Below are 8750 nucleotides of genomic sequence, written 5' to 3'. Positions count from 1 at the left end.
TGGCTTGCTCAGCCTGCTCTCTTATAGAACCCAAGACTACCAGTCCAGAGATGGTCCCACCCAAAAGGGGCCTTTCCCCCTTGATCACTAATTGAGAAAATGTCCCACAGCTGGATCTTACGGAGGCACTTCCTCAACTGAAGCTCCTTTCTCCGAGATAACTCCAGCCTGTGTCAAGTTGACACACAAAACCAGCTAGTACATACAGTGACCATCAGGAGAAATTTGTTTCCTAGACAACTGTTAAGTCTTCACTATTTCTATTTTAAATCCCTACCACTGCCTTTTTGCAGTTCCACTATATCCAGACATATCTAGATAATTAAGGAACGTGAAAGAATAAAGTTACTTTATGGGGAAAAAAACTCATTCTAAGAAAAGGAGAGAATGAAGTTGGATACTGAAGGCATTCATATTTGTGCTTGGTGGGTCTCCCTTTCATGCTGCTTAATATCAGAACTTCAACAACTCTTTCATCATTTTCTTTTCACAAGCATACCCAAAAAGTTCTGCTTTCTGCAATGAAAGATTGGGGAAGAAAGTTTGTCGGGGCCTGGTGAAGCTTAGATGTATACAACTGCCGCAGACCTTCTTGGTCCCTTGTCTGCGTGGAATGGGTCTCTGGTCACAGGTGGGCAAGGAGTCGGTGGGAATTGACAGACAGACTTGACACAAGGGAGTGTGGATCTGAAGGTCCTTTGTCAAATTGAGCATCAAACTTTTTATACAGAAGAAAATAGGGAAGTTGGGTAACACACCGGCAAGGTACAAAGAGGTTACTAGATTCTTACACAGAACAGAGGAATGCAAACACAGAAGAACTGGCAGGAACCACCTGGAATAAAATTCAGTGTTAACAACTGGGATCAAAAACAGTTCCACCTAAGATCCACTTAATCTTAGAAGCCAGGGGCAAGGGCTTCGTGCCCTTGCCATAGTTCCTACTCTAGTCTATAGTATAGTCCTCCTTCCCCCTAGGCCATTGTAAATACTTGTGTATGGGTGTAACTCAACTACCTATAGTTCTAAGTATCTATTCTGGTTCCTCTTTAGGTCACAAACTTCCTTCTTCCTAGGTAATGGTAAATTTCTGTGTAGGGCAGTGACTTAGCTATCCATGCCCAGGGTCGGATCAAGGACTGCCTAGAATCTAACTTCGCTATATGTCAAAATATCAATCCTTAGGACCACTTGTAATAAAGCAATATTTAGGGAAAGCACACAGATCCATTTATCAACTAAAGCAAGAACATTGGAGCATTCTTTATACAGGATGCCACGATTCCAGGAGACTAAGTTTCCATGAACTTTTTGCCTCAGGATAGTGCCCAGGTTTTCGGGGCCTGTTGCGCTTGTCACTACTGGAGTGGATGTAGCAGACAACCATAAAAATACATCCAGCTCAAACAACCCCTAGAGGCAGAGGAACAGAAAGCAACAGCTTACTGCCTGGGTGTTGGGTATCACTTTCCACTCAAACCTGCAGAATAAAGGTGAAAATGTAACAAATTAGGGGGAAATCATGGAAAGACAAGCATATGGATGATGCTGGGAAGGTATCATAGAAGGAGGGCTAGGAAGGTGTCCCCACTCCTGAATGACAGTGACATCAGCAGAATATAGCAATATAACTATTCTGGAATATATCAAAGTCTTGCAGCTCTCGGGAGAAGTAATTGTGACTGGCTTCAGTTTTAGCTTTGAGTTTGGTAACAGGTACCCATCTCCCCACCTCAGCCTTGTGCCAAGGGACTGATTGTGTACCATGTCTGGGAGCGTTTGCTGACAGCTATGAGAGCCATAGAAAGGTCTGTATCTTCCAAATCCTGGAGACCTGTGTTCTGATTGCTGGTGGTCACTTCTGCTCACAGAAGCATAAACAGCATGTTGATGGCCATTGCTATTGAAGTTCTCCTTGCAACTAAAATGCTTTCTGAGTGGTTTTAAGGGATATTGTCTCATTTTCTACCTGGCTCCATTATTTTTCTTTTTATCCTATAGGATCTAGACACTAAATGCTAGCATATTTGAAACAGACTTCATCTTGGGGATAATTGGAGGAAGACTGCACATGCCTAAGGACAGACTCAGAAGAGACACGGCAGAGTTACCTAAACCAACACACAGACAGGACAATGACAACAGTATGCACACCCCAGCAAGCAGAAGAATCCCATCCTGATGTTCTGTACAAATGCATGGCTTTCCACCTGAGTCACAAATTAGATAAAGAAATGGGAAAACCATGCTATTTCAAAGGGGAAAAAGACCGGATAGCAGTTACACTAGACAAGGTCTTTAGCAGTCGTCCCAGAAGTGAATCGAGAGTCAGGAAAAACTGATGAACACAGTGGAAATATCAATACGGAAAGAGAAAGTCTCACCACTGTCAGAATAACTATCATTACAATTATGTGATGACAACAGTTGGTGAGGTTGTGGGGGGAAAGGATGAAGTTATGCAGTGCTGTTGCAAACGCACATCAGTGAGGCCGTTTGAGAATCACTATGGTGATTTCTCATATAAGTAGAACTAGACATACAATATGGTCCAACAATAACACTCTAGGGAAGATAACCAAGGGGATCTGGGCATGTAGCACAAACACTTGCTTACCCACGATTATTGAGGCATGTCTCATAACAGCCAAGTTATAACATCAGCCTTGGTGACTATCGACAAATGCATGAGTGAAGAAACTATTTATCTATACACTAGAATTTTATTCAGCTGTGGAGAAGAACAAAATTATGTTGTTATCCAGGAAAATGGGTAGAATTGGAGACCATCCTGTTGACTGAAATAACTCATAACAGGAAAGATGGATATCATGTCTGCTTTCATGTGCGAAACATGGGGTTTATTGGTAGCCTAGAGTAACATAGAAACAGAAGGGTACAGGTTTAGAGGAAGGAAAAGAATTAGTGTAAGAGGGTACAGGAGACAGTAATGGAAAGAGGCTAGCTCAATGCTTAGTACATTTGAAAACATATGTCTTTATGAAAACCATCATTTTGTACAATATTCATAAATGTTTTCAAAAGCAAAAAAGAAAATTCAGTCAGGTGAGATGCAAGGCACACATGTAATCCCAGTAGTCCCTGTGCTTGGTGGACGGAGGCAGGAGAATCACGAGTCGAATGGCAGATTGAGTTACATGAGACTTTGCCTCAAAAAGTGATCCAAAGGAAAATATAAAAGATAGAAGAGGCATCAATGAACAATGGGAATTATTGTGACCAAGAAACAGAAAACACAAAAGACTGAAGAAAAATAAAGAGAATCTGAGGGACCAGTGGAAGACCATCGCAGGAAGCCAGTGCCTACAGGAGCCCCAAAGAAGAGGGGGGGGTGGTGGGACAGGCTAATGAGTTACGGTTGAGAGGTTTCAAATTTTGATGAAAAACATGAAGTCTAACAACAAAGAAGCTTATCGAACTTCAGGAAAGAAACGAGAAGAGAAAATGACCCAGGCACCTTCTAATCAACCTTTCAAGGCACAAAGACAGAGGAACTTTCTGGAAACAGGCAGACAGAGTAACATGAGACATGCACAGCACCTCAGGGGCAGAATTTTTATCAGCGCCTTTGGAAGCCGTGAAGAAGGAGGCCTGTATAACCAAAGTGCTAAAATTCATGAAAAGGAAGAACGATACCAGACAAACTGTTCTTCAGAAATGAAAGAGAAATGAAGACTTCCTCAACTATGAAAGCACTGAAAGAGTTAGTTACAGGTCCTACTCATCTAACCTAGGCCACCGACCAGGGAGCACGCAGAGGCTGGACCTAGACCCGACACATTTGGAGCAGGTGTGCAGCTTGGTCTTCATGTGACTCCCCTAGCAATTGGAGCAGGGCTCTGTTGCGGGCCATTGGATCCCTTCTACCTGGTCTCCCTGGTTTGCCTCTGAGGTTAGGATATCCCAGGGTGGGATAGTTCCCAAGGGGGCTTCCCCTTTTCTGAGGAGAAGAGAAGGGGATAACGGAGAGAGGGATTTACAAGGGTGGGACTGAGAGGAGAGGAGGAAGGGGGTTGCAATCTGGATGTAAAGTAAGTAAATAAACAAATCAATGAAGCCAAAATATTAAAGGTGAAAACATCAAGATATTATATATAGTCCCCATGTTACCACAAAGAGAATAGCTGTAAAAATAAACACTAGAAGAAATGGGAGGGAATTCAAATATTTCAATAAAAATAACTAAGCAGATTAAGATAACAATGCAGGAAATAAGGAATAAAAGTCTGTCAGGCAATAAAAAATAATTCCAGAAGAAATCCTTCCATGGCAGTAAGTGCTTAAAGTAGATGAAACCTGGCCATCAGAACAGGGTAACGAATGTGAGGCCTAAAGCCATAGAACTTTACAGTGTCTGTAGGAAATCCCACCCTAGATTCAAAGACACCTATAGAATAAAAAGAAAAGATGGGGCGGGCGAGGCAACGCATGTAAATAGGAAAGAAGAGAACATGGTGGCTGTAGGAGGAACTGAGCTAAGCAGGCCCAGCCACAAGGCTGGTGCATGCGCAGTTGATACTTCTTCCCTGAGCCAAATTAGTATCTGCCAGCATGGTTAGAGATCACTGCCACTTGATCAGGTGATGGAGCAAGCCATTGAGAGAAAGATAGCGCTACATCTGGCTACTTGAGAGTCAGTGAGATGCTAGGAGGGGTATAAAGGTTTGCCCAGTGCCTGCAATAAGTGAATCTGCATTTGCCGCTTGCTCTACTACTGGAGTCTAGGTTGGCTCTGCGCCTTCTTACCCCACCCAACACCCAAGGGTCTTGGTCGGGTCGCAAGCAACAGATGGCTGTACTGAGGCTGGAGGAAAGGGTCTTTGAATTTAAAAAGTGGTTAGAGGCAAAAGAAGGCATTTTGCAGGTTGATAAAGCATTTGACATGTCAAGAAGATGAAGTTTCACATCCACATACTAAAACTGAGGGTGCACAAAATGTGAAGGAAAAAGTAACAGACTTGCACGGAGAAATGCGCAGTTCTAAAATAGCAACTAGAGACCGCAGCTGCCGACTCTCAGTAACAGAACTACAGTGCACAGCAGCATGAAGAAAAACAAAGGAAAACAAAGAAGCCGAAGACACAATAACTGAAGCAGATCTGAACACTCGGTTCCAAACAAGCGCACAGATCCTCTTCAAGGCTCACATGAAACGATGTCCTAGAATCTGAAATATGGAGCCTATAAATTATGTATCAGTAGACTTAAAAATATAGATAGCATGCACAAAAAAATCGTCTTTGATCACCAGGGTAAAGTAAGAAATAAATAACTGAAAAAAAAAAAAAGGAAAGTTCACAAACTTGTGAAAATTAAATGCTGTGCTCTTAAACAACTGCAGATCAAAGAACAGTCAAATGGAGAGCAGGGGTAAACAAAACAAAGCAAGACAGCACAGTAGCTCTTACAGGACATGGTTGAAAGTAGTAACAGCAGAGAAATTGATGACTACAAGACATACATTAGATGTAAGAAAGATTTCAAAACCGCAATCTCATTTTACAACTTAAGGAGCTAGAATAAAAGAAAACAAAACCAAGTCAAACCCACAACTAAGCAAAGAAAGAGACTAATAAATAGAAGGGACAAATTAAAGAAAATGGAAACAAAAAGAGAAAAGCAATGAAAACAAAATCTGATTTCTTATAGGGATTAACAGAATTGGGGAAATACCAGTTTTATAGCTGAAAGAAAATCAACTAAAAAAAACTGACGACAGAAATGAAGATGAAGATATTACTACAGTTCAACAGAAATGGAAATGATTGTTTTTAAAAATTCCCCATGGATATCTGTATTCCAATTTATTGGATACCTTAGGAAAAAAAAAGACAGAGTCATGGAAGTTAAATCTACCAAAACTAAGTCATAAAGAAAGAGCTTAAAGCTGTGTAAATTAATAATCAAACTCTCCAGACAATCACCAAACAGCCCAGTGACGTCGTTAAATACTTAAAATAAGATTATTCCCCAGCATCTCCAAAGCATCTGAGAAGACTTCTTGATTCATTCTGTGAGGCTCATCTCACCCTGATACCACGCCACACAAAACCCAAATAGCATATAAACCATTAGACTAGTATTTCAGTTGACATCAATGTAAAGATCACAAGATACTGGTGAAATAAGTTCAATGATTATTGCCATAGCTAATGTTTCTTAAAAGAAAAAAAAGTGTTAATGAGGATATAGAGAAACTAGACCCTTGAGCACTATTAAGAATCTAGAAATTGTACAGCTGAGTAGAAAGCAAAATGGGAATTTCTTCCAAAATTAAGCACAGTGTTAGCATGTGACCCCGTAATTCTACATTTGGTTGTATGCCTAAAATTGAAGACAGAGTCTTGGGATTTTAACATCCAAGATCATAACAATGTTATTATAATTAAACCATTAAAGCAATACACACATACTCATACTTATGCACACACTCAAACCATTGCATATTCACACACCTGCAAACACTCCTGAGAGATACTTATGTACATATTCATAGACACAAAAACACATGAACTCGTGCATATAGACACAGATATTCACACAAGCACAAATATACATATTTATACACAACAATAGCAACACACATAAAGGCAAACATTTATACACACACAATATGTTCACATGCAGACATATAAATGCATACTCATACATACACACATAATGCATACAAATACAATGTACAGGCATGCATATATATATATGCACATATATTCATGCACATACATATAAACACATACACACAAGCATACACACATACACATGTGTACACATGCACATGTATTTCTTAACTTACATGATCACACATAAAAATACACAAAATTATAAGAAACATATATATACAAAAGAACATGCATGCACACATCTATACCACACAAACATACAGATACACGCAAATGCATACTTTATATGTCCATGTACACATGTAACATAAAAATATATGCATGTACATACACAAATATACATGTATAGACACAAAATACTCATATATACACAAGTTCACAATGTACTCATAGAAAACAAGTATATACACGTAAAAATTTGTGATCATGTAAACATGTGCATACACATTCATGCACACATACATCAATCACTAATTTAAAAAAGTGATTGATTCACAGGCTTGCCTACAGGGCCAATCTGCTGGAGACATTTTTCTCAATTAAAGTTTCCTCTTCCTATATGACCCACACTTGTGTCAAGTTGACATACAAACTAACTAGGACACTTACAGACACAAATGGAGGGGCAGTCTGTTATGAACATCATGGATAGACCCCAAGGACAAACGTGATTCCACCAATTAGTCAAAAACACAAAGAAGGGAAGAGAAGAATATAGTATGAGGAGCAGGGGAGTGGGGAGGAGAGCTGGCTTCATGACCAGAATTCCAGTTTCACAAGAAGAGCGGAGTTAGAGAGAAGATGTAGGTGATGCTCTCACGCCATCCTGAAGTAGTGGCTATCACAGAACTGTATAAAACCATAAATGACTGCCAATCTCATGTTGGAAATATTGTTTTGGAGGGAGAGACCTTTAGCTAGAAAAGAGGTAGGCTCTTTAGGATGAACTTCACATGAAACAAATATCTTGGAATTCTCCAGCTAATGAGTCTACGATTGATATTTTTATAATTCTAAATATCCAGAACTGGAGCTCGGAACTCACTGAGGAGGGGTTCAGTTTGCTTTTCTAACAGTGTCTTGCTGCTTACTGAATAGTGGCTTATTTTCTTGTTCCACAGATTGGCCATACTTCTTGCCTGCGTAAGATGCAGCAAGTTTGTTCTATAACCCCCAAAGCCTCTGTCTGGGAAAGCAAGTATCAGCTAAATCCGGGGCTCTTTGGAAGCAATATGTAAATGACTTCAGAGAAGGGTCAGTGGGGTCAGTGCTAAGTGGACTTCACTTGTAGTCGTTGTGAAACGGTCTGCAGGCTGAGTTCCAGCATGAGAAGAAATGAGTTGGGTAAAGAAAGAAAACAACAGGGTAATCTAAACAAGTTAATAGCAAAACACAAGCAAACGTTAGCTGTTTTTGTTACACAAGAGGTTTTCCTGAGGAGTTTTGTTTTGTTTTTTAATTCCTGTCCACATAATAAACATTGGTGTTTATTTTGAATGGTATGGGGAGTGGGGTCGGTGTTAGTAGGGTAGCCAGTTTATGCAGTTTAACTATGAGCTGTCTCAATTAAATTCAAATGTCCACTTTGGCGTCTTTTCATTGTATTTTTAGTTGACATTTTAAAATATTTTGAACATCCTGAGAGAAAAGTAACCTGCGCATCGATTAATCCTGTGGTGGGTATTGTGAATCTTAGGTGATTTATTATCCCTTTGAAGTCCCCCGAGTTCCCTAATCACAGCTATGAATGAGCAAGACTTTCTCAATAAGGGGATTAAGTCTTCAGAACACAAGGGGCCAAGAACAGCTGAAAAATGAGACCGACAAAAAAAAAAAAAAATCAAGTGGAAAAAAGTCAGTAAGAAAAATAGGATCGGCCATTGAAGTGAAACAGTGTGCTATCTCACCCTGAGCTATCACAATGCCGTTTCCTGAACTCTTCCAGTGCTGATGCTCATTCCTGCTGACTGTATGTTCCTCTGGCATATCCTTCTGCAGCTCTGACCATGTCACCCTTCAGCTTGTAAACCTTCAGTGGCTGTTCCCTTTCTAGAGAATAGAGCGCCTGTTTGAGCCTCAATTCAACTGCTATACCAGTTTCCCCTTTAA

The sequence above is a fragment of the Mus caroli genome, unplaced genomic scaffold (assembly GCF_978045245.1).
Source record: "Mus caroli unplaced genomic scaffold, Mus_caroli_1 scaffold_9, whole genome shotgun sequence".
NCBI lineage: Eukaryota > Metazoa > Chordata > Mammalia > Rodentia > Muridae > Mus > Mus caroli.
The sequence above is the reverse complement of the archived record's forward strand: the minus strand, read 5'-3'. Positions refer to the sequence as shown.